We start from the raw sequence: 24,459 nt of genomic DNA, 5'->3' as shown, positions 1-24,459 counted from the left end.
CTACTCTTGCTCGTGCCCAGCAATCTGTTGTCATCTGCTGTGACTACAGCAGAAGTCAAACACTGAACAGTAATGAAAAAGATAGCAATCAACTCCGCCAGTTCCATTTACTCTCAACCTATCTGTACCCCAGGTACGTGGGAAATTCACCCCTCAGAGAGCAAGAGTGTGCGTTATCAGCTGTCAAACCCCAGCTGAAAATGCAGACAAATCATAAAAGACTATTTCCATAAGCACATCCACATTAGTGAACACTCTCCTGCTTTTCTTATCAGAAGGGCTTTACTGTAGAATCATCAAGTATTAGAGCTGAATGGAGCCTTGGAAATCTCCTTGCTCAACCCCTCAGTTTCTTATGAAGAAATGAGGCTCACAGGGGGCTAGATCACCCAGAGCAAATAGCAGTGTCTGTGTCCCAGCCATTGCTCTTTCTACAACACCCCACCGCCTCAGGGCCTTTGCACTTGCTCTTCCCTCTGCCTGGAATGTTCTTCTCAAGCCATATTTGCACAGTTTATTATTTAACCTCCTTCAATTCTTGATTTAAATGTCTTAGTGAATCTTTCCCTGCCTATCCTATTTTTAAATTGCACCCATTCACTTGTTATCCCCTTCTTTGTGGCATTTTCCTCCTAGAACCATCACCCTCCAGGATATTCTATAATGCATTTATCTACCTCATAACAAGTTTTTGGTCCTTGATAGACCACTTATACAACTGTAACACCATAAGACCATAATGGGGCTGAAAAATCCCTATCACCTAATGACATAGATCAACACATTATTTACGTGTTTGTGGTGGTGCTGGTATAAACAAACTTCCTGGGCTGCCAGTTGGATAAAAGAACAGCACACAATGGCAGCAGTAGGTTAAACCAGCTAGGTTTCTGTAAGCACACTTATCATGTTCACACAATAACAAAAGCACCTACCAACCCCTCTCAGCACATGGCTCTGTTATCAAGTGGCACCTGGCTGCGTGTTTTTACCATCTGTCTCCTCCCACTAGAAGGTAAGCTCCATGTGAGTTTGACTAGCCATCACTGGTATTCAATGTTTATTGGAAAAAGTAATAAAATGCCTCAACAAATCTTTATCCAGAGGTCACAAATTCAAAGTGCTACAGAGATCAGGTAGAAGATGTCACTGGTGGGGTAGGGACTACGGCCAACCGGAGAGTTCGTGCCACCATCCAGAGAGAGCAGCACTGGTTAGCACCAGCTGATCATTGCCATATGACACTGTTGTTTTAATCTCTATTTTTAAGAGAAATTTGACATTGAAATTTAAGGGTGAGAAGATGAAATCTACTGGGTATTATATATGAGAAAAAAATTTTCATTGGATAATGAACATACTGTCCAAACTGAGCAAACTGCTCAGTTGGCAATGGTTTGTGACCTCTCTTTGACCAAGACTGGAAAATGGCTACAAAGGAGTGGATGAGGAGAAGGGGCAGACCAGAAGGGCTCCCTCTTCTTCTTCTGTGTGTCCCTGAAGAGCTCAGATAGAAGAACAGACTGCTTGGGTTTTATGTAGCCTAAAAAGCCAAGAGGTTAATTGAAGAGCTGGTTCAGGGCAGGTCAGGATAGATTATTGCACATCAGAAGTTCCTCAAATATAAAAGAAAGTCTTGCTCTCAAAAGGAAGAAACTCAAGAGGTTCCTCAATATGCGTTTTGTGAAGACCACTCAGTCCCCAGGCAGCTTTGGATGAGTCCTGATTAAATGCTAATAGTTTGCTTTGACAATTTCCTGAGAAAATCCAGGAATTGAAAGCTCTGCCTAAGTGGACAAAGGGCATTCTCAGTATCCAAAGGAGAATCAAACTGGATCACCCCGGTCCCCAGGCCACGCTCTTCCAGGCCACATGGAAGCTTCTCAAATGGAGGATGGACCCAAGGGTCTCCCTGGGTCAGTCAGATCTGTGTCAGGAAGCCACAGCCAGGTCCACCCAGGGCCAGGAGACTTCACTGGTACCTCATCCATTCCTCAATTCCCCGTGGCATCTTCCACCCAGACTCCAGCAAAATGAATTTGCTGGCCCAGCAGGCTTCATGCAGGTAAGTGCACCCTGGGGGGCCTAGAAACTTCCATACAGGCTCTGCAGCAGTGCATAGTTGAAGGAAATCTAATTCCAGATTTCCCACTCCACACCCCTCTTTCTAACACTGACCTCTATGTGGCCACTTTTATAGTACAGGCTTCTTGCTCGTTGTCAGTCCCTCTCTACCACCTCCCTGTTCATGGTCACCCAAGGCTCACTAGGAATGCCAGCTCCTCACCCAGTCTGACTCTTCCCACAGGACTGAGCCCAGGTGCTCATCACGCAGGCCCTAAACGACAGGGGAGTGTGGATGCTGACGTCCCACAGGGTTCCTGACTGGGTTGGTGTCTTTCCTGGTGTTGCACTTGTTCTGTGAAAGGCCACCTAGGGCACTAAAGACAAAGTATGTGGGCCATGCTAGGAGCACATCTGCTTAATGTCCTCACTTCTATTCCTGACTTGAATTGAAGAAAGCAATGCTCCAGAAGCCAGGAGCAAAGCCAGGAATGCGGCATGGGCCTCATTCACCAGGCAGCCAGCTCCTGGTCCCATTCACCTCTTTCTCAGACTTAGAACCAGAGTGTCACAGAGATGACAGAGATCTCAGTTGTCACAGAGATGTCTGCTTGGATTCAAAAATGAAGTCATACATTTTCTGGTGGGAAACAACTAAATTTGGCTGATGAGCTTGATCATCGTAGACATTTTCCATAATTTAAAATCTGAAACTGCACAGTTTTGTATAAATACATGTAAAGCATTTGCATTTGATAAAAAAAAATATCGCATTGGCAAGGTGTATTGAATCAGCCAACATTTTCATTTTTTCAGTCATTTACAAGAAAAGATGATGACTTTAGGTGAAAAATACATATAATTAAAAATACCTTAGTAATAATTAATAATTACTTTTCAATATAACTAGAAATCAAGAGGGTGAATAAGTCTAACAACTGGATAGAAAATTTTTTATAATTCAAGCTGTTCCTAATTCATTAATAATATTGAAAGAGGGACCACCTGTATTGTCAAATAATGTATTATTAAAAATTATTAAAATAAATTTTGTGATATTTCACCATTTATTGTCATGTGGTCATGAAGAACTTAAATTAATGTTTTAAATCTCCTTCCATAATTATTTATTTATATTTCTGAATTTTTTATTTTCCTTTATAAAAAATTGAAATAGAGAGACAGGGACCAAGATGGAGGTATAGGCAGAATCGCTTTGCTTCCTCACACAACCAAAATAAGGAAAACAACTAATTTAAAAACAAAGAAAAACCAGAACTGCCAGAAAGACATTTGCATAGAAGTCCAACCACCAAAGACTTGAAGGAACATTCAACCAGAAGTAGGAGGGCGGGAGACAGGCAGCGGAGCAGAGAGGAACAACAGAGCAGTGGCTAGCAGACTGCACAGGCAACCCCACATTCATACACAGACAGGCCTGGGGGAAAGTGGGGGAGAAAGACTGACCGTGATCCCAGAACTTCAGTGCGGGAAACTAAGGACTCAAAGCCACAGTTTCAGGAAAAAATCTGTGGGGATTGGGGCGGCAGGAGTAATTTCTAGCCTCACAGGAGAGTAGGCTGGAGAGATTAACAGGGTCTAGACCGTACACAAACCCACCTGCCTGCAAATCAGCACCTAAAGGGCACAGACTGCTTGTGGGAATCCAGGGAAGTGATGGAAAGTAGGACCAGAACAGAGCACATGGCATTGTCCCCTCTCTGACCACTCCCTCACGGTGCCACAAAGCAGCAAAGAGGGTTGCCCTGCCCTAGTGAGTACCCAAGACTCCACCCCTTACATAAAACAGGTGGGTGGAGACAAAGAAATAAGGTCCAAGTGGAAGAACAGATCAAAGCTCCAGAAAAAGAACTAAGCAACAAGGAGACAGACAACCAATCTGATGCAGAGTTCAAAACACTGGTAATCAGGATGCTCACAGAATTGGTTGAGCTCAGTTGCAAAGTGAAGAAAGAAATGAAGGCTATACAAAGTGAAATAAAGGAAAATATACAGGGAACCAACAGTGAAGGGAAGAAAACTGGAACTCAGATCAACGATTTGGAATAAAGGGAAAAAATAAGCAACCAGCTGGATGAAGAAACAAGAATGCAAAAAGATGAGGAGGCTCCTATGAACCTCTGGGACAACTTTAAATGTTCCAATACCCAAATCATGGGAGTGCCAGAAGAAGAAAAAGAGCAAGATGTTGAAAACTTATTTAAACTAATAATAAAGGAAAATTTCCCCAACCTAACAAAGGAACTAGACTTCCAGAAAGTCCAGGAAGCCCAGAGAGTCCAAAAGAATGTGGACCCAAGGAGGAGCACACCAAGGCACATCATCATTACATTACCCAAGATGAAAGATAAGAAGAGAATCTTAAAAGCAGCAAGAGGAAAGGAGAGCAATATCTACAAAGGAGTTCCAATATGGCTATCAGCAGATTTCTCAAAAGAAACCTCACAGGCAAAAAGGGGCTGAAAAGTGTCCCAAGTCATGAAAGGCAAGGACCTACAACCTAGATTACTCTACCCAGCAAAACTATCATTTAGAATGGAAGGGCCAGTAAAGTGCTTCCCAGATAAGGTCAAGTTAAAGGAGTTCACCACCACCAAGCCCTTATTATATGAAATGTTAAAAGGACTTATCTAAGAAATAGAAAATCAAAAACTATGAACAGTAAAATGACAACAAACTCACAACTATCAACAACTGAACCTAAAAAAAAAAAAAAAAAAAAACTGAGCAAACAACTAGAACAGGAACAGAATCACAGAAATGGAGATCACATGGAAGGTTGTCAGCAGGGAGGAGGAGGGGGAAGAGTGGGAGGAAAAGGTACAGGGAATAAGAAGCAGAACAGATAGGGACAAAATAGACAGGGAGAGGTGAAGAATAGCGTAGGAAATGGAGAAGCCAGAGAACTTATATGTACGACACATGGACATGAACTGTGGGGGAGGGGAGCGCTGGAGGGGGAGGGGGCAGTACAGGGAAGAGGGGGATACAGGGGAGAAAAAAAATTGGCACAACTGTAATAGCATAATCAATAAAATATATTTTAAAAAATTGAAATAGAATTGATGCTGCACCCTGCCTCTTTCTTGTAATAAGTAATATTCACCCATGAATATACAAACTATTTGTTAAAGCCTCAATCATGTAATTTATAAAATATATTTTTAAAACATTTTTTATTTTATGACTGTTATTAGAATTGTAATGTTATTATGATGCTATGGTCAGTAGCACACTGACAGTGTATTCGTGTACAGATAATAATTATAACACCTCAATCAAGAAGAATTTTTTGATACATAGAGTTTTATGATTACAGACTATAAAGGAAGAATTCGATTTTAATCAGGGCATTTTTTTTGTTTTAGAAAGACATGCCAGGATGATAAATTTAAAACATTTAAGTATAAACAATTACATGTTAGAATAAAATTTTGTGTAGTAAACAGAATACATTCAAGGAAGGAAAAGAAAGATGTAAAACATTCAAATGCTAAAGAATAGCTTGTTTATGTATTAAAGAATAGATGGCCATGAGTATCAAGTCTTATATTTAGATTCCATTGGATATATTTAAAAGAGTAATGTAAGAGATTTACTTTTAAATATGAACATTTAGAATATATCAGAAGTTACATACCTTGCATTATGTTAATTTTTCTAACTATCATAATTATAGTTGTTGTCTTATAATAGGAGAATGTCCTCATTCTTAGGAGACATGCCAGTTATCATAATTTCCCTGCACATTCATGTATAAACTGGGCTATCACTAATGTTTTTATTTAATCAACTCCTTTTCTTTTACTTAGTTGGTTTTGGGGAAAAAATGTATCATTAGCACAAATAGAAAATGCACATCACTTGTCATGAATAGAAGATAAATATCAATCAATGAAATAAACAAGGTGGCATTTAAATTTCCGACCAGACTCTGTCATTTACGCGATGAATCTAAGCCCAAAACCTACTCTCTCTGATTTAAAAAGGGGCGGGGCAGTGCTGGAGAAAGCAGTCTAGGGAGTGGTAGATGCATTAAACAAACTCTAGACCCAAACTGACTTTTTTCTCTTAGGTGCAGGTGAAAAAAAAAAAAAAGACAGGTAAAGTGGAGTGTTTTACATGCTAAATGGGTGAGCTATGGGGTTTTAGGAGAACACAGAGAAGGAGTGAAGGTCTCAAAAAGGCAGATGGAGGAGAACATCAAAACAAAAGTCGACAGATGAAAGAAAACAAAGCACATTTGAGTAAGGTTCAGTATGACATGGGTCGACTCTACCTCTTGGGTTTCTCGGGAGATACCTAGTTTTATTGTCACAGAGAAATTATTAACAATGCCCTCTTTCATTCTCAAGTATATTCTGGTCCAGACAATCAACTATAGGTGCCCCTAAGTGTGACCAAAACATGCAGAGTAAGAGGAGAAGAGGCAAGAAATGAGGCTGGAGAGGGGGGCAAGGCCAGCTGGGTCCCGAGGGCAGCAGGGAACTCGAAAGCTCTCCAGCAGAGAAGCTCCGTGGTGAGACTGCATTTGAGGAGGCCAAGTGTGGCAGTGGATGAGAGAGTGGAAATCAAACAGAAGTAAGGAGTATAACATCAGTGAGAAGAAGAGAAATGGTCTGATGCAAATGGCTTTTAGAAGGTAGATTCACAAGGGCCTGGTAATTGATTGTGAGTGTCAGGTTGAGGATAATGGAACAGGAGGAGTCAAGGGTGATAACCAGCTTTTGGCTTCAGCAGCTGTTTGAATGATGGTGCCACTCACTGAAACCGAAGATGAAAAAAGGAGCAAGTTTATAGGAGAGCTGAGTGTCACTTGGGTCAGATTGAGTGCGGGGTGCCTAACGGGCATCCAAGAGGATATGTGTAGTAGCACCTGCGTTTACAAGTGACAGACTGGGATCTGTCGGCATTAAATAAGAGCTCCTCAGCACACACACACACACACACACACACACACACACACACAACTGAGGAGCCACCACCCACAGAAGGTCCACTATGACAGTGAATGTCAGTGACAGATGGTACATTCAGAACCCCTGTAACTGCACACGTAGTCTGAAAAAGCCTCTCTCCTGGCAGGCGATTTCGACAGCCCCTCCTCTGTCTGAGGATCGGTGATGCCCACTGGAGTGGGGGCCAAGCCCACAACAGGATTGTGCAGGAAAAAACAGGGGCCTAGAGCAGAACTTGGAGAAGTTCCAGCATGTAAATGCAGCACTGAAGGGCGTCAGCCAGCAAAGGAGAGTGAGAAGAGGCTTGCGAAGAGAAGAGGAAAGATGAGAGGGTGTGGTGCTCCTCAGTTAAGAAAGAGAGCCAGCTTCAGGAACAAAGGGGTCAAATGGTCCCAACAATGACAGTGGTGCCGAGATGTCACCATAACAGTCAAGAGGTGTCCATCAGTCCTGACAATAGGAAGTCATTAAGGCCCTTGGCTGGGCATTTTCCAGAAAGCTGAGGGGTAAGAACCAGGTTACAGTGGACTGAGGAGTGGGTAGAGGTGAGAAAGAGGCCTCTCTCCATCAAGACATTTGCCTCTGACCAAGACAAAAGAAATGATGTGACTCCCAATCAGCCATGTGGATTTTTCTTAATTTTTTCAATTACAATTCACATTCACATTATTTTGTGTATTTTCAGATGTACAACATAGTGGTTAGACAATTATGTGCTTTACAAAGTGTTCCCTCTGATATTCCCAGTACCCACTTGTCACCATACGTAGTTATTACCGATACTATGGACTCTCTTTCCTATGCTGTACTTTATATCCCCGTGACTACTCTGTAACTACCAATTTGTACTTCTCAGTCCCTTCACCTTTTCATCTATCCCCCAACCCCCCTCCCATCTGGCAGCTATCAGTCTGTTCTCTATATATGAGTCTGTTTTGCTTGTTCATTTATATTGCTCTTTAGATTCCACATATAAATGAAATTATATGGTATTTGTCATTCGAGAGACTTATTTCACTTAGCATAACACCCAAAATGTGACCTGAGATCACAGAAAGGCTGTGAGAATTGCAGGTCTCAATCCAGCAGACGTTGGCCCACAGGTGCCATCACTAGGCTCCCTGGCTGGGTGCCACATGCAGGGCCACACCACCTCTGTGCCACATGCCCAGCCAGGCAAACGATGTTCACACCTGAATATGGGTCTTATCCCTCAGTCCCCAGGAGCACCTCCATATATGAGACAGAGTCATAACTCCTGCACCTTTATAGTCTCAATAGTAATCAACCATTACAACTAGATTGTAAGGAAGAAGTAGTGCACACTTTGACAACATCATGTAACTTATTTTTTAAAACAACCCTATGCCATAAGCACAATTATTCGCATCTCATTGAGGATCAAAGGGGTTAAGGCACTTACTTGCACCAGGTCACACGACCCCTGGGCGGCAGAGCCAGAGCTGCGGCCCACACGTGCCTGACCAGGCTGCAGCACCTCTGCTCCCACAAGGTTCGACCAACAAGAGCATCTTACTCAAAACTGCCTACAGCCTCCTGGTGCTAAAATAGGGCAAATTGTGAGTCTCCCTACATCTTTGAGGGAGAGTTGTGTAAAGTCTTGACCCCAGCCTGTGGTCAGAAGACCCCAGTTCAAGTTTTGGCCATGGTAACCTATTCACATAGCCAACCTGGACCTTTGTCTCTTGCATAAAAGAGGGGTGGGTGGGTGCTGGCTAGATCAGGGGGACTCCAACCTTGATCATGTGACCCCTTGATTTAAAAACGTGAGCACAAATTGGAAATATATATGCATTTATGTATTGTTTTATTTATGTATAAAGTATAAATACATGCTTTAATGAAGAAATGGTACGTATATTATTAAAAGGCATAAAAGTAAAATATTTAAAATGATGCTATAAATATGAAATAAAGAATGTTAAATATTCTATTGATTGCGATGGTTTGGTCATCAGCTATTTCTTCAAAACACAGTATGATTTGGGGTAAGATTAACTTATTACAATAATAGTAGACAACATTGATAAATCAAATATCTTGATAATTTGCTATCAAGATATTTTTGGCTGACTTTTTACCAGGTTTGAGGGCACTGTTTTTTCGTGTCCCTCATGGTGGTGACTGATGGGGAGGGGGAGCGCTGCCGCACCCGTGGGGTCCACTGTGCTTGCACAATCTCCAACTGGTGGTATCTTTGCAGAATGTCCATTAAACGAGGAATAGTTTCATTTAAACAGGGAGACAGAACTCGCAAATCTATCTGAGGAGGCACATGTGTTGTATTAGTTTCTTCTGGCTGCCATAACAAAGTACCACAGACAAGATGGCTTAAAACAACAGAAATTTCTTCTCTCACAGTTCTGGAGGCCGGAAGTCTGATACCTGTAGAGGAGAACCCTTCCTTACCTCTTCCAGACACTAGTGTTCACTGGCAGTCCACGGCAGTCCGTGGCACTGTTTATACGTCGTTCCAACGTGTACCTCATCACCACGCAGCTGTCTTCTCTCTGTGCGTCTCTGTCTTTGTGTATCTTCTCTTTTTTTATACAGATACCAGCCATATTAGGAATCTCACCCTAATTCGGTATGACCTCATATCACTTAACCAATTCACCTGCAATGATCCTGTTTCCAAATAAGTCACATTCTGAGGTACTGGGAGTTAGGACTTTAATATATCTTTTGTGGGACATAATTTAACCCATAACAGCTTGCATAAATATGCTGAAAAATGAAACAGGGAAGGCAGCTTTGTCCGTGCAATAGAAGCTTCGCCCTTGTCTTAGGCATGGGACCTACTACACATGACCTAGGATCTTCTGATGCATACAGCAAGTGATGCATTTCCATGCCACGCAAAACTCATATCATATCAGTCCATATGTTAATTTTTTTAATGCGGGGAATAGAAAACCTGTAAAGGAGGCTGAGAAGGAGCAGCCTGAGAAAGAGAGAAAAGGAAAGGAATAAGAGGGAGACCTCACCTGGTTAAGGAAGATAAATCCTTCATGAGAAAACTCCAAAATGACTAAGCAATCAGATGACATGAAATGCTATTAAATTGAACTGTATGAGAATTTTGAGAGGGCAGAAAGGGAAGAGGTAAAAAGAACATTTGTCTCAATTATCATATATATTTTTATCTTAAGGGCATGCCTACAAGGAAAGCATGAAGAAAAAAGCAAGGAAAGCATTATGTTGAAAGAAGCCGAGGGCCTTATTACTTATCATTATTATCAGTACTATTTTTCATTTACCACACAGAAGACAGAATAGTGTACTGGTCTAAGTGTGAAGCCAGTCTCCCTAGTTCAAATCCCACCTCTGCAACTTACATAACTTTGGATTATGTAATTGTTTGTGCTTCAGGCTCCTCATCTTTAAAATCCATTATAGTAGTACTACCTCACAGGGTTATTTTGCAAATAAATACGTGTTAGGTGTTTAAAGCCATGCCTGGCCCATAATAAAAGCCATGTAAGGAAGGGTTAGTTGCTGTTGTGACAATAATGATGACTGTTTACTGAATTTCTGTAATGAACTAGACACTCCATTAAGCATTTTACTCGCTTTCTCTTTTCCTTAATGCAAAACAGCACAGTAACTAAGAGAATGAATTGATGAATCAGCCTGTCCTCAAATTTAAGCCTTTTTACTTGCTAGCAAGTAAGTCACCATGGACAAGTCAACTTAAAATTTCCAAGCATTCATTTTCTTGTAGGCCTGTCAAATTATCCGTGCAGCATGCAGTCCATCCAGATAGCACCTCGTGCGGTCAGATTTCAATCAGTGCAACATGACTAACGATTCATGGCTTAAGTATAATAATATCTACACTGGTCCTGGCTCTCACAGGTGATGTGGACTTGAACCTGGCCTAAAAGTCAGTTATATGGATACCTTGGGCCCATTGTAGACACAGCTTAGATCCATTGTCGTCCAGTCACTCAGACCTCATGATGCTGTGCCAACCATTGATGGACAGAAGCTTCTTGGAGCAGCAGAATGTATAAATGGGAGCACCCAGCCTTTCACCAAGACAGCTAGTCACACTGTCTTTCTTAAAACTAAAGTGCTGGCCTGCCTTAGTGGTGGGAAAACAAAAATTTAAATTTTCACTGAGCAGAGGGAACTTTGAATTTAGACCCAGTCTTGAATCCAACTAAGGTATGGCCTTGGTAAAAGGGTCCCCATGGCCCCTGTGAGTTTAGAAATTCTGCGGTTTTATGAATTTGCAATCCAAATGGGGATATAAGACTGAGATACATTTGGTAACTAGCAAACAGTTTGGACCATTCATGACCCAAAGATAAAGGCTGTGTGGAGGTTAATTAGGTGGGTTTTTAGTCACTGAATTAGACAGAAATTTCTAAAATGCCCCATCATGAGAATCTGTGGCTCCTTTTTTAAAGTACAGAGTGCTGGGCCCCATCCCAGACCAGATGAATCACAGCCTCCAGAGAATCTGTGTTCTTAACAAGCACATCTGATTCTTAATCAATGGGTTCAATTACTGGGCATTTCAGTCTAATTTGGGTGTTGGCTTAGGGGGTGGAAATTTTTTAAAGCCCTACAGGTTATTCTGATGTAACCAAAAAATCACTAAGTTAGATTATTGAATTGTTGGGAAAATTTTTAAAGAAAGAGATCAGGTGTATGTACGCCCATGTTCATAGCAGAGTTTTTCTGCAACAGCCAAAATATGGAAGTCACCCAAATGTCCACTGACAGGTGGCCACATGTGATAATTCACACACTGGAACACTGTTAAGCCTTAAGAAGGAGGGAAATTCTGACACATGCTACATGGATGAATGTTGAAGACACTATGCTAAGTAAAATACGCCAGACACAAAAAGACGATGCTGTATAATTCCATCTACCTCAGGTAGTCAAGCTCATGGAAACAGATGGTCATCAGAGACTAGGAGGTGAAGAATAGGAAGTTGCTATTTCATGGGTATAGAGTTTTAGTTTTGCGTGATGAAAAAGTTCTAAATCTGGATTGCACAACAGTATAAATGTATTTAATATTACTGAACTGCACATTTAAACATGGTTTAGATGGTAAATTTTATGTTATATGTATTTTACCACAATTTTTTAATGTTTTTTAAAAAATATTTTATTCATTTATTTTTAGAGGGGAAGGGAAGGAGAGAGGGAGAGAAATACCAATGTATGGTTGCCTCTTGTGTGTCCCCTGCTGGGAACTGGCCTGCAACCCAGGCATGTGCCCTGACTGGGAATCGAATCTTGATCGTGTGGTTTGCAGGCCCGTGCTCAATCCACTGAGCTACTCCAGCCAGGGCTAAAATATTTTTAAGGATGGAATGGTAGATACTTAACTTGCGTGGCACTGCCCTCACCCACACCCTGGAAGACATTGCTAATTGAGTACCCCACACTCCCACATGACCTTTGATACAGATGAGAGCAGTACGAGAAGAGACGGGGAGAAAGGGAAATATTTAAGGTTGTGCCCCTCTGTTTTTGGAGTAAGAGTGGGAGAGAAATGAAGGACATTACCCACCAAGGTTGGAAGGAAGTACTAGGAAGAAAAAAAGGCACAATAGATAAAATCCCCTAATATACACTATGCAGTTTCCTTTAAAATGCTGCCTACTGAGCAGAAGGCCACATGCTCCTCTTCCGTTGCCACAGTGCTATGTAGCCTTACTAGGGGCTGACTGGCCACAGAGATCTATTAGCAAGCACCTTAGTGATGAGGGTCAGGGACTGTCTGCCCTGTACTGCTTGGAGGAATATCCCTCAGCCCTCAGCCCTGAGTTGTGTCCTCAGTTCCTCTCTGGACCACAACTTTACAAGACTCCGTGGCTCAGATGGCACATTGTCCTTAAGGGGTCCAAAGCACCAGCCGGGCTGAGAGCTGTCGGAGGCAGACTCACTTTAGAAATGGAAAGGTGTTCGTAGAGGCTTTTTTGCCACATTCCACGTGACACTTGTCTAGACTAGGTTGCCACCTTTGAGGGGTCGGTCGACTGTTTTTAAAACAAGACCAGCCAACACCTTTAAATGAGTCACATCCTCTAGAGGTGTTCTCTCCCCTATCCTGCTCACAATCCCTTTTGTTTCTCAAAACCAGAGGAGACAAATGTGGTATTAGTCCCTTCAATATTTGAGTTCCTATCTTGGCCTAGCAAAGCCAAAATTCTATGAGGAAAGAAGCATGCTGTCCAAACTCAGGGTTTGGGGAGTTCATCTGCTTGGAGGGGGGCGGGTTGTTCCCATGATAATCGGCACCACTAAGGCAAATCAATGCTTGAAGATTTGCTCCCTGCTTTTGCACTAATTAGTGCACAGAAGGGAGGAGAAGCAGGATGAGATGAAGTGGCAGCCACCAGCTGTGAAGATTTGTTGTTTAATTAACAACACGATGAGACAGGAAAACAATGGTCAGGTCTGTCTCAGGGTGTGCAGGCAGGTCCCCAACGGCCCGGGGGGTGGGGAGAATGCTGGAGGGGCCACAGGCTGCCTCCCTTGGGGTGGCTGCTCAGCCCAACATCAAAGTGTCAGCCCTGGAGCCCTAGCAGCAGGAAGCAGATCTCCCATCTCCATCCCAGAAACCTACCTGAGGCACCTTGCATCAAATACAGTCTGGGAGGATTTCTCTGCCGTAGCCACAATCACTTTGCTACCTTGAGCCACTGCCAGGAATCTTCCTGTGGCATCCTGGCTGTGTTTTATGTCAGCTTTAAGTGTAGGTTTATGAGAGTGGATAAAGGGGTTAGTGAGCATGAGAACACAGGGGAAATAGGGAGCAGAGGTTAGAGTCTAGTGATAAAGAATAATGGAGCTCGATCATTAGCGAAGCAACTCTGCTTTTAAAGAGGGGTTTGCAAATCTGAGCGGCCATTAAATCCACACAGAAATAACTTGATGTGCTTGCTTTAAACCTCCTCATTTTTCCCGCACCCAGAGAAGCCGTCTTGCCCACATACCTGCTTCTGGAGGTGGCAAAGGCACTTGACCTGCTTGCTGTCTTCACAGTATCTAGGGATGGTGCAGCCATCTGGGCAAATGCTCTGATGCCAAGTCCCCAGGCAGAGCCAGAGTCTAGATAGTGGCCCTATTGTGGCCTCCCTTGCTCCCTGGAAATGGCCTCTCCAAATGCAGGCAGCTCCCCTAGACACTGGGGGAAAGATGCACCTTTGGAATAGTGGGCTTCTGTAGCTGGAAGGCAACTGAGACAGCATATGACCCAGACACCTTGCTTTGGAGGCAATGGAACAGCTGAAAGTTGCAAGCGCAGCACAGAGACACAAATGGTCAAAAGCAGAGCCAGACGAGAAACCCAGGCTGTGACATCTAGCCTGCACTGATTCTGTTGCCCCGCATGCCCAGACAGTCCATTTCTGCTTCCGTCACTGTTGGTTGCTGGGGAGTGTCCCCACGTGCCCGCAACTGTGGAGGGGAAGATAAAGAGCTAGCAATGGTGTATTATTGAATCCCTGGGGTGTGCCAGAGATGGTACTAAGTTCTGGGGGCATAGAAGCACGATGCAGAAAGACACCTGTAATTGTCCTGCCATGAGAGGTGGACACTGGAGCCCACGAAAAGGAGCAGCAGCTGCTGTGCCCAGCTGGAAAGGCCTCTGCACACAGGCGATGTCTGAGCAGAGCCACAGGCCCCTCCCCAAAGCAACGTCCATTCCCTTGATCTTCCCTGTCCCTCTTGGAATTCCTGCTCCTAGGAATTAACATCTTTATACCTGCCTTTATGTTTGTGCAGCACCCAAAGGTCTTCCCTCCTCAGTAATGCCTTCTGGTCCCTTCTCAACATCCTTCTAAACCAGCGTCCCATCTTATCGAGATGAAGAAAATGTTCTAAAAATGGATGGCAATGGTTGTACAACTCAAGAAATTTACTAAAAATCATTGAATTGTACTCTTAAATTGATAAACTATATAGGATACAAATTGCCCCTCTATAAAGTTCTTTTTTTACTTCCCAACATTCTTTATGTTATAGCATACAGAAAAAATGATAGCATTTGTATCACACTCCGAAGTAAACTGAAGGAAATTTAGAGTTTAAAGGGGGGAAACTTTTTATACTTCATCTGCAGGGTTTACACTGCAAGACCCCCAGTGGATGCCTGAATCCAAAGATAGTTCCTGGTGAATGGGTTGCATGTACGAACCTGTGAGAGATGCTGGGTGGATGGACGATTCACATCCCTGACAGGACAGAGCAGGATAGTGAAAGGTTTCATCACACCACTCAGAACAGCACACAATTTAAAACTTATGTATTGTTTATTTCTGGAATTTTCCATTTAATATTTTCAGACCATGGCTGACTGTGATAACTGAAACCACAGAAAGCAAAACCACAGATAAGAGAAATAAAGAAAAATAAAATATAAGAAAAATAAAATATAAAACTTTGAGAAAGGTATTCAATAGTGAATTTATATACAATTTCCAAATAAAAAAGACTGTAAATATCTAAGTGAGACACTCAATATTTTGCCTTAGAACGTACTTTTGTAACCTCTTGATGCGGATTCTGGCCAGCAGAGTCCATGTATATTGTGGCTGCGATGAGCAAATTCGCACAGACTATAGAAATTCTGTGGAAAACAATGGACCAAATGGCCACTCTCTAAGTGAGAGAGAGGGCCTGGCCCCTGCCTGGACAAGATTTTATTGCTTTTCTGGGTACATTACATTGAGGATGGTCCTCATTTACTATGCACAGGTTCACTGCAGGTGATTACCTTTCACATGTAACAAAGGAAAGACTAATTATTTCAAAGAGAAGGATGTTACGGATCAAGAGGAAAAATGGTCGAACCAGTTTACTTCCATACTTGGGAGGTTTAGCCCAGATCTGAGGAAGTTACAGTAGGCAATTATTGCCTCAATTCAGGGTGAGGGAGTTTTAGTAAAAGCAAGTCTCACAGCAGTCTAGGTACATTGCAGGCCTGATTCGCCACGGGAAAACCTCTCCGTGGGTGTTGTCCTGTGTGCCGACTCGCTTCCCACTGGCCTTTCTGAGTGGGAGCTGAGCTACATTTCCATGCCACGCAAAACGGTTCCCTATAACCTCTCCCTTTCTCTCAGGGGAACACATGTTGGAAACAGCTGCACATAACCCTGGAACAGCAGACCCTGGAACAGCACTTTGTAGCGACAGTCTCTTCAGACTCCTGACGATTTCCAACAACAAGAAACTCTGTTCTACAAGACTGTAATATAATTTTAAAATCAATTTTACAAGCATTCAAATATTACATTGGAATAATCAAATAACTATTTTCTTCATTGACAAATAAGTAACATTGACATTTTTGTGGTAATATAAACAGATGTCAAAATCAATCAAATTTTTATGCCAAGTATTTCAAAATAGTGATGATATGTTTATTTGAAAAATGTACAAGAATTGTTAGAACCATCAGCTTACAGATGGCTTGCATGCCACTGTAAGTGTATAGAAGCTGCAAACATAGTTGTCCAGCATATGGGAAGACACTTGGAGTTGGGCTCACCAAGGCACCCTGACTGGATGATACCTTGGATGATATACCTTAGTCCCTGGGCATCTGGGACATTAACTTCTCCAGGTGCAAACTGAGCACCTGGGCACCTGGAACACCAGCTGCTTCCTTGGCCCTTTCCACAGCGAGTCTCTGCAACTGGCTGCCCAAATGCATGTCCAGGGAATGAGGCAAGTGGTGGCTGGGCCCATCACAGGATGTGGTCCATGCCAGCAGACTCCCCCCATTTCATTCAGACACCCTCTAAGCAACATCTGAGGCTCAGCTACCACCCTAAAGGATGAGGGATCCTGAGCTAAATTCACAAGCTCTGGGCATTTTCTAAGAGGCTCTGATAATTTTGAGGCCTGGGGGATTAGTCCCTGGAGAGGCAATGTGCTCAGAGTAAGAGGAGCAGAAGGTTAAAAATGCAAACTTGGGGTAATCAATGAAGGCAGTAAAGTCTGAAGTGCTACTAAGAGGAAAAGAGGCAGGGCCTGTGCGAAGTGGTGGAGAAGTGGCATTGGCACCTGAGAAGACAGGTGCACAAGGTCGGACGGAGGTCATGGGTTGTCACTGAAGGGAAATAATTCATGACCCTTGTAAAAGGTGGAAAGGAAGACTATTCAAGAGAGACCGTGGCAACAGGGGCGTTGCACTAGGGGAGAAAGTTTGGGCTTAATACTCAATACATTAAGGGTAAGGGTGGATTTACAGTCAAAGAGCAGGGTAGGGTCAGCAGATGAAGATTACTAAAAGGAAACCGTCAGGGGTGAGGGGGATTTTGGCTAAACTGATCTAACGGGATTCTTGCTGGAGGCAGCCCAGAGTGATAAGAGTGGGGGGATGAGGAATTTGATCAGATTCCAAGGATGGGGAGATTTTTGCTAAACTGACTCAGCAGGATTCTTGCTATAAAACCGGATTAAGCAGGATGAAGACAGAGCCCAAGGTGGCAGTTTAGTCCGGAGTAGGGCACAGAGGAGCCTGACTCAGGTTTGGTCCAGGAGGTTTGTGTCGAAGCAGGCTGGTGGCTTCAGGAAGTCAGTCACATGGCCGATGTAGGCATTGCTTTTTTATTTACTGGAACATGGAAGGAGGCCGTGAGGGGTGCTGCTGGGGGTGTTGAGGAGTGGGGGGGCTCTTTGAGAAAGCCAGAACCTAGGGGACATGAGGTCAGGAATCCAGAAAGAAAGGTCTTCCTGGGAAGGAAGGAGTTTCTGTACTTCTGATTTGGGAGCAAAGGTTTTCTTGTTGGGATGACAAGGAGGAGATTCAAGGAGCCAAAAGCCAACTAGTCAGTTGGTGCAACAGATGGGGACAGCTGGCCCATGGCAATGTTCCTTCATTATTCATGAGCCAGCATTTTCTGGACAGCTGCTGTGTGTGAGGTCTCGGACAACTGAGACACGGGCGTTTCCCACAAGGAACTCAGCCACAGGGGGACACACGAGTTGTCAGACCATCACAGAGCCAGCAGAAATGACCAGGAGATGGCAGGCCCCAGTGGGGAGCCATCGATGGAGCCCCCAACCTGCCTTAGAGGGCGAAGGGAGGCTGCCCTAAAAAGAGTGCATCTCGGCCAAGACTTAAATTAAGAAGAGGACGAGTTATACTAGAAACCATTCCAGAAAATGGCCCAGTCCCCCTCTACTCTAACTCTTCCTCTTCTCAGTTTGATTAGAGACACAGCCTAGAAAGGTGGAAGGTAAGATAGCCAGAAAGATAAGGCGGGTGCCCGATCATGAAGGACGCCGTACTCTGAGTTAAGGGTTCTGCAGTCTGCCTAACATTTGCCCCAGACTTTGGAATAAAAGATTGATCTAAAAGAGAAAGCCTTTCTCTGTTCTTCTAGACTCTTAGGGCACAGAGACCCGCTGGTCCACAGAGGAAAATGAGGGGTACTGAGCCATTCAGATAAGCTGGGGTGTAGAGCGCATGGGCAAAGTAACATGCCCTAGAGATCAAAGCCTTTACAAAGAATGTTCATTGGGCTTAGTTGGCCTGGTTCTTTCCTTTCTTTGCAGAGATTATAAAGAATGCATATATGCCGTGACTAACTTTTTTAAACATCATTTTGGTGTCCTAATTCTCTCCTCAGAAATCTGAAGCTCCTCACTCCTGTCCCACCAGGACTGAGTTTCCCTGTCTGGGTTTTAAGGTCCCCCATTAACCAACTCGCCATTTATTTTCCTTCTCACTAATGGAGATCTCCCCATCAGCTATGTCAACACTGACACTCAACTGCCCTAGAAGACAGAGACCCTGCAGTGAGAGTTCACATGTCGTTTGAGAGAACCTCATAGCCTCAGAAGTCAACACGCCAGGAGAGCGGGCCTGCCTCGGGAGTTCCGGTCAGGGAGAAGGCTGTAAGGATCCCGCCCCTCCTTTGCGCCTTTGGAAACAGCTGTTGGGCTGGTGGCTGATAAAAGAAATGAAATCAAAGGAACAAGTAAGAATTCTGGATTGTGAATGTGAAAATGGAGCAACACACAGCAGCCCAGTAGCTGTTCATAGTTTAGATAGCCCCTCCGAGCCTCAGTTTCCCATGGGCACAAACTGATGACCACATGAACATTGTAGGGCAAGTAGAAGTCAAATGTAAGTTAACTGAGACACTATATGCGAAGTACTCAAGGTACTCCACACATGCCTAGCCATTAGCTCTCAATCAGCCATAGTTATTAGTGCTCATTAGAATAATATTTTGAAAAACAACATGAACAGTGTGGCAATGAGGTATCCATCTCAGGACTTCTGTTGCTTTTCCACCTACCAGCTATGTGGCCGTGAGTGAGTTACTTCAACCTCTCTGTTCCTTATTTTCTTTACTCATAAAATGGGAATAGTAGTATCTACTGCAAATGTCACGCTGAAGAACATTCTTAGTAGTGTCAGCATTGGGTCTGAAAGGAGGAGGCGAACTGGGGTTTGGGACAGGGTGAGGAAGGGAAGAGTTGCTGCCTGTCCTCAACTTTCAGTGATGCGGGCACATAGACAGACAGTGGAACAGAACACAAAGTCCAGAAATGTAATAGCCTCTCAAATCAGTGGGGAAAAGTAGACTGTTCGATAAATGGAGCTGAGCCCACTGAGCAGCCATCTGGAGAAGCTGGCTCGACCCTTCATCCTCTTTAGTGAGCAGTGAAGAATTGGGCAGATGGGGAACAGGGAGGAGTCAGAGACTCCTACACTCCAAGCTCCTGTAATTTTTTGAGTTAGAACTACTCAAACATTACCTACTTTGAAAAAGTTAAGGAGAAAAAGACAGACAAATGAATAGTTCCTCAGAAGCAATGAAAGATGGATTGTCCAGGATCAGAGCCTGAAATCCCATAGGTGAGAAGTTCATACTCCATCCTTACGATAGACCACACAGCACAGAACACTCAGGGCCAGCCTGGGAAAGGGCCCTAGTCACAGCTTATGTGCATGCTGTCTAATCTATGCAAAGAAAGGAGAGGACCAGGACAACTAGACCCAATCAACTTGCCTGTCTTTGAACATTAGGCCAGGATTTCAATGAAACTCAAGCTCTCTCCGGGAAGAGACTACAGTGTATGTGCCCGTTTTCCCAGAACCACTGTTAAGATTGCCAGATTAGAAAAGATCAGAACTATAGAAGACCTAGGATCTTGGACATGTAAGTTTAACAGGAGGTACAAAAAGAGAGACTGGGGTGCCACTGCAGCTGTCAGACCCAAAGGAAGCCAGAAGAGTAACAGGGTATAGGGAGCACAGGAGGATCTGAAAAACAGAAAGAAGTTCTGAGCTTCCCACTGAGAGAGGGCAGGGAAAGGAATAGACATGGGAGGCATTTCCCCAAGTTCACCCTCTTCTGGGCCTAGTCTTTGAGGAGTTGGGCCTTCCAAAGAATCTGGAGGCTGACCTCCAGAATCACACAGTGACCTTGGGAAACTTCTCAGGCTCCATTATCCTCGGTGGTGATTTCAGTTTAATTGCCCAACTGGTAAAAATTTACATCACCCACATTTGAAAGACACACAGGACCTTTCATCCTCAGTGAACTAATCCAGAGGATTTGTGGGTTCCAAAGCCTTCCTCCACCTGTGAGTGCACCCTCCCCACTCTCAGTTCCACAGGGTGAACATCAGATCCAAGCCCAAGCCAGTCAAATTCCCACTCTAGCTCAGGGCTTGGACCACAGGTGAACATATGACCCAATCAGATTTGGTGAGCCTCACTGCAACTTTAGCATAAGAGATTTTCATGCTTTCCCATAGGAGATGAAGCTGAGAAGATACAAGATCTGGAACCGTTGTAAGCATCTCTTGCTACCACAAGGAATAACCTAAAAAGGAATCATCACAAAAGAGAAACCAAGCAGTGGTGAATGAGAAAGTCCATATGAGTCTCTTACCAAAGCCCTGTCCAAACCAAAAGCCAGCTGAGCTTTTCAGCCACATGAGAATTCCCTTTGGTCTGTGTATTCCCTGAGTTGTGAAACTCAGAAGATCCTTAACCAGCACAGGGTATCTAGTAGACGTTGATAATACTGGAAGGAAAGGGAACTGGTTCAGGAGGTGAAACACTTGGATCAGAGGCAGGGTGAGTTCCTGAGACTGGGCCCAGAGGATAGGGGCTGGGCAGGCACACCTGGAGGGACCTCATGTCCTGGGGCCTTCCCATCACAGACAGGAGGGCAAGCTGAGCAAAAGAGGGAGTTGAGATCTACCATCATGGGAAGTAAACCAGCCAGGGAGCCTGGGTTTCAAGACCTGGAATCTGGGCAGAAAGGCAGGAGCGAGGTCCAAGAGCAAGGCATGGGCAGGTGCTGAATGTGTGACACAGGTTAGGTCTTGGGCAAAAAGAGCCAAACAAGGGCCTGGGGCTTTTTTGCCCTTGGAATGGGGCCAGAAGAAGTGCATTAGTGATGTAATTTGATGCAGAGGTTATTGCTATTGAGGTTCTACATTCCATATGTGATTCTCTCTGAAGTCCAAGATTTTAAGGCAGGACTGGTCCTCCTAGGTAGCAATTAAATACCCCCATCTGTCAGATACAGGGATGCTGGACGAGTGGACAGATAAACAAGTGCAGAAACATTGTCACTGGACTTAGGGGTGTCCCCTAAGGCTAGACTGAGAGCTCCTTGAAGACAAGAACTGCCTTAGTCAATGTCTTAGACTTTAGGGCAATGCAAATCAAACTACAATGAGATACTAACACCAACTAGGATGAGTAGGATAAAAAGACAGATAATAACATGGTGTGGGGAGGATGTGGAAGAGTTGGAACCCTCATGCATTGCTGATGAGAATGTAAAATATTGCAGCCACTTTAGAAAATAGTCTGGTAGTTTGTGAAATGGTTAAACACAGTTATCCTATGACCCAGCAATTTCACTCTTGGGTATACACTCAAGGGAAATGAAAACATAGGTCTGCACAAAAAGTTGCATGTGAATGTTTATAGGAATTTTATTCGCGATAGCAAACAGTGAAAAGAACCCAAATATCTATCTCTGGATGAATGAAAAAATAAAATGTAATATATCTATACAATGGACTATTACAGAAAGAAATGAAGTACTCATATGCACTACAGTATGGGTGAACCTTGAAAACATATGCTAAGAGAAAGAGGCCAGTTTCAAAAGACTTCATTACTACATGATTTCATTTAAAAAAATGTCCAGAATAGGCAAATTTATAGGGATGGGAAGTGGATTAGTGATTGCCTAAGCCGGTGGGGGAAAGAGAATGATGGGGAGTAATTGAAAGTGAATATGGGCTGGGGTAAAAATGTTCTAAACTTAGATAGTGGTGGTAGTTGCATAACTCTATGTATACATACAATAGAATTGTGTACTTTAAATAGATAACTTATATGATATGTGAATTTTATCTCAGTCAAGACATTAGAAATAAACTGTTCTATGCCTTTTGGAAGAAGTACTATTAGTGTTGCTTGGCAGAAAGTAAGATCCTGCCACATTTTCTCATCTTGCCCCCCTCCTAAACCCTAAGAAATGTGACACAGGGCAATTCTGACTGAGCTATGTACATACACAGCTCAGGAGCCTGACCTGAGACCTCTTCTTCCACTTCTGGCTCCTCCCTTTTAGCTGTGATTATTCTCAAACCTTCCATACTTTCTCTGTCATATAGAGAAACTAAAAAAGTATGTTGCATATTGATCTTCAAAAAGACAAAGTCAAAATTGACAGACTACACTGAAATCACCCTATCTCCCTGTAGGCTTTTTTTCCAGGGGTGCACGCTCCGTGCAGGCCTGAGCCACCATCCCTGGCAAAGTCCCCACCCCTGGTCACACCCACAAGAATACCTAGTGTGCAGGTATTCTTGTGAGCTAGTGTGCAGCAATTCTGCGTTATAATGGCGCATCCTACCTCCCTAACCTTACCCTCAACCACCCTCTCTCTAGTGGCATGTCTGAGAAACTCCTAGACTGATGCTTCTCAACCTGCATGTGCCTACAAATCTCCAGCAATCTTGTTTAAAAATAGGTCTGGGGTGGGGCCTGGGATTCTGCATTGCTAACCGACTTCCAGCTGATGCTAATGCAGCTGGTCTGGGAACCACATGACAAGCAGCAGGGTCCTAGGTGGTTCCGATGAAGATGGTTTGTGAACCACATTGTGAAAGCACCATTCTAATATCAGTCTCATTGCTATCGAGCTTCCTGTTGTATTCAGTACACCCAGGGCTTTTGTCTTGGCTTATTAAGATTCCAAAAAAGAGGATGGTTGAGCCACTGTTATACCCATAAAGATGGTACTCAGCAGCCTCAGGACATGGGGCCAGGTGCAGGCAAGGAGGTCATCCATCATTGGCCTCAGATCTGTTGGAAGCATCGATAGTGCAGTAGTCCTGTCAGTACCATGTCATTCTGCAGCTTCTTTGAGGGCGAGGTTTTCCAGAACCACTTTGATCCAGGCACACCAAGTGTGGATGCGGCCTCTTCTCCAGCCGCCCAAAATACACATACTCATCCCCATGGTCAGCCTTCATGGAGACTACCCATGCTGATGGTGTGGCCAAGTGTCCAGAACACAATCAGCCTGAAGCCTTAGAGTTTTCCTGCGACAGATATGGCGAGGGGTTGGGCCATGAGTTTCTTAGGTAAACAATAACCTTAAGTGGGGGCAGTCATGCTTCTGAATATTCACCAGCTCGCTGAAGTTTGTCCCCAAAGGCAAAGAAACTTCTGCTTCTCAGGGGAAGCAGGTGGGCAGCCCTCAGCCAGCGCTGATGGGCACCACACGGTGGTCACACTCTAGCCACCTGACTTGGAATTAGAACCCCAGACACTCAGATAGGGAGGGGGCACAGCTGAAACATCAGGAAGGCCCGATGCAAACCCAAGGCCTTGGCTCTGCACTGGTCCTCCTTGGGAAAAGTACTGGTTTTCTACCAGTAGCCCATATCCCACTGTCAGGATGGGCCAGGAGGGCTCAGGTCTCAGCTCACCTTGATCCCAGGGAGGTAGGCTCTAGGCCTGGCTCATCCATGAATGATGGTGCACCCCACCTTTACTTCTCCTCAGCCACTGCTCCGTCCCTGGCTGTCAGGATTCACTTCTGCCGGGCTTGCTTCTGAGACGGACTCTGGCCCTCACCAAAGCTGGTGCCCATCTCACTCAAGCTGTGCTAGGAGACAGAATGCAAGTGGAGGCATCCCAGCCTGCTGCTCGCAACTCTGTCACTGCTTGATTTACTCTGGTTAAACCCTTCCAGGCTGCCATGGTGCTGACAACCTGCAACCTGTGGTGGGAGCAGACTGAAGGGACAGATCTCTGCCCTCTTGGTGACACTCCCAAGCCCTAATTCACAATCTGCGTGGCTGCTGCTTGCCTTACTCGGGCTTAAGATGACATTGCTCCATTACCTTGACTGCACAGGTT

At 44.1% G+C, this 24,459-nt stretch overlaps 1 pseudogene; it reads left to right on the top strand.

The window, feature by feature from the left end:
• The first annotated feature begins 23,437 nt into the window (after window positions 1-23,437).
• LOC118975694 (methionine-R-sulfoxide reductase B1-like) lies at window positions 23,438-23,855 on the top strand (annotated as a pseudogene).
• The last annotated feature ends 604 nt before the right edge of the window (window positions 23,856-24,459 follow it).

This window comes from Sturnira hondurensis, unplaced genomic scaffold (genome assembly GCF_014824575.4).
Source record: "Sturnira hondurensis isolate 20B ecotype Veracruz unplaced genomic scaffold, ASM1482457v3 Scaffold0000256, whole genome shotgun sequence".
In the NCBI taxonomy this organism is placed as follows: domain Eukaryota; kingdom Metazoa; phylum Chordata; class Mammalia; order Chiroptera; family Phyllostomidae; genus Sturnira; species Sturnira hondurensis.
This window is presented reverse-complemented; position numbering and strand designations above follow the sequence as displayed.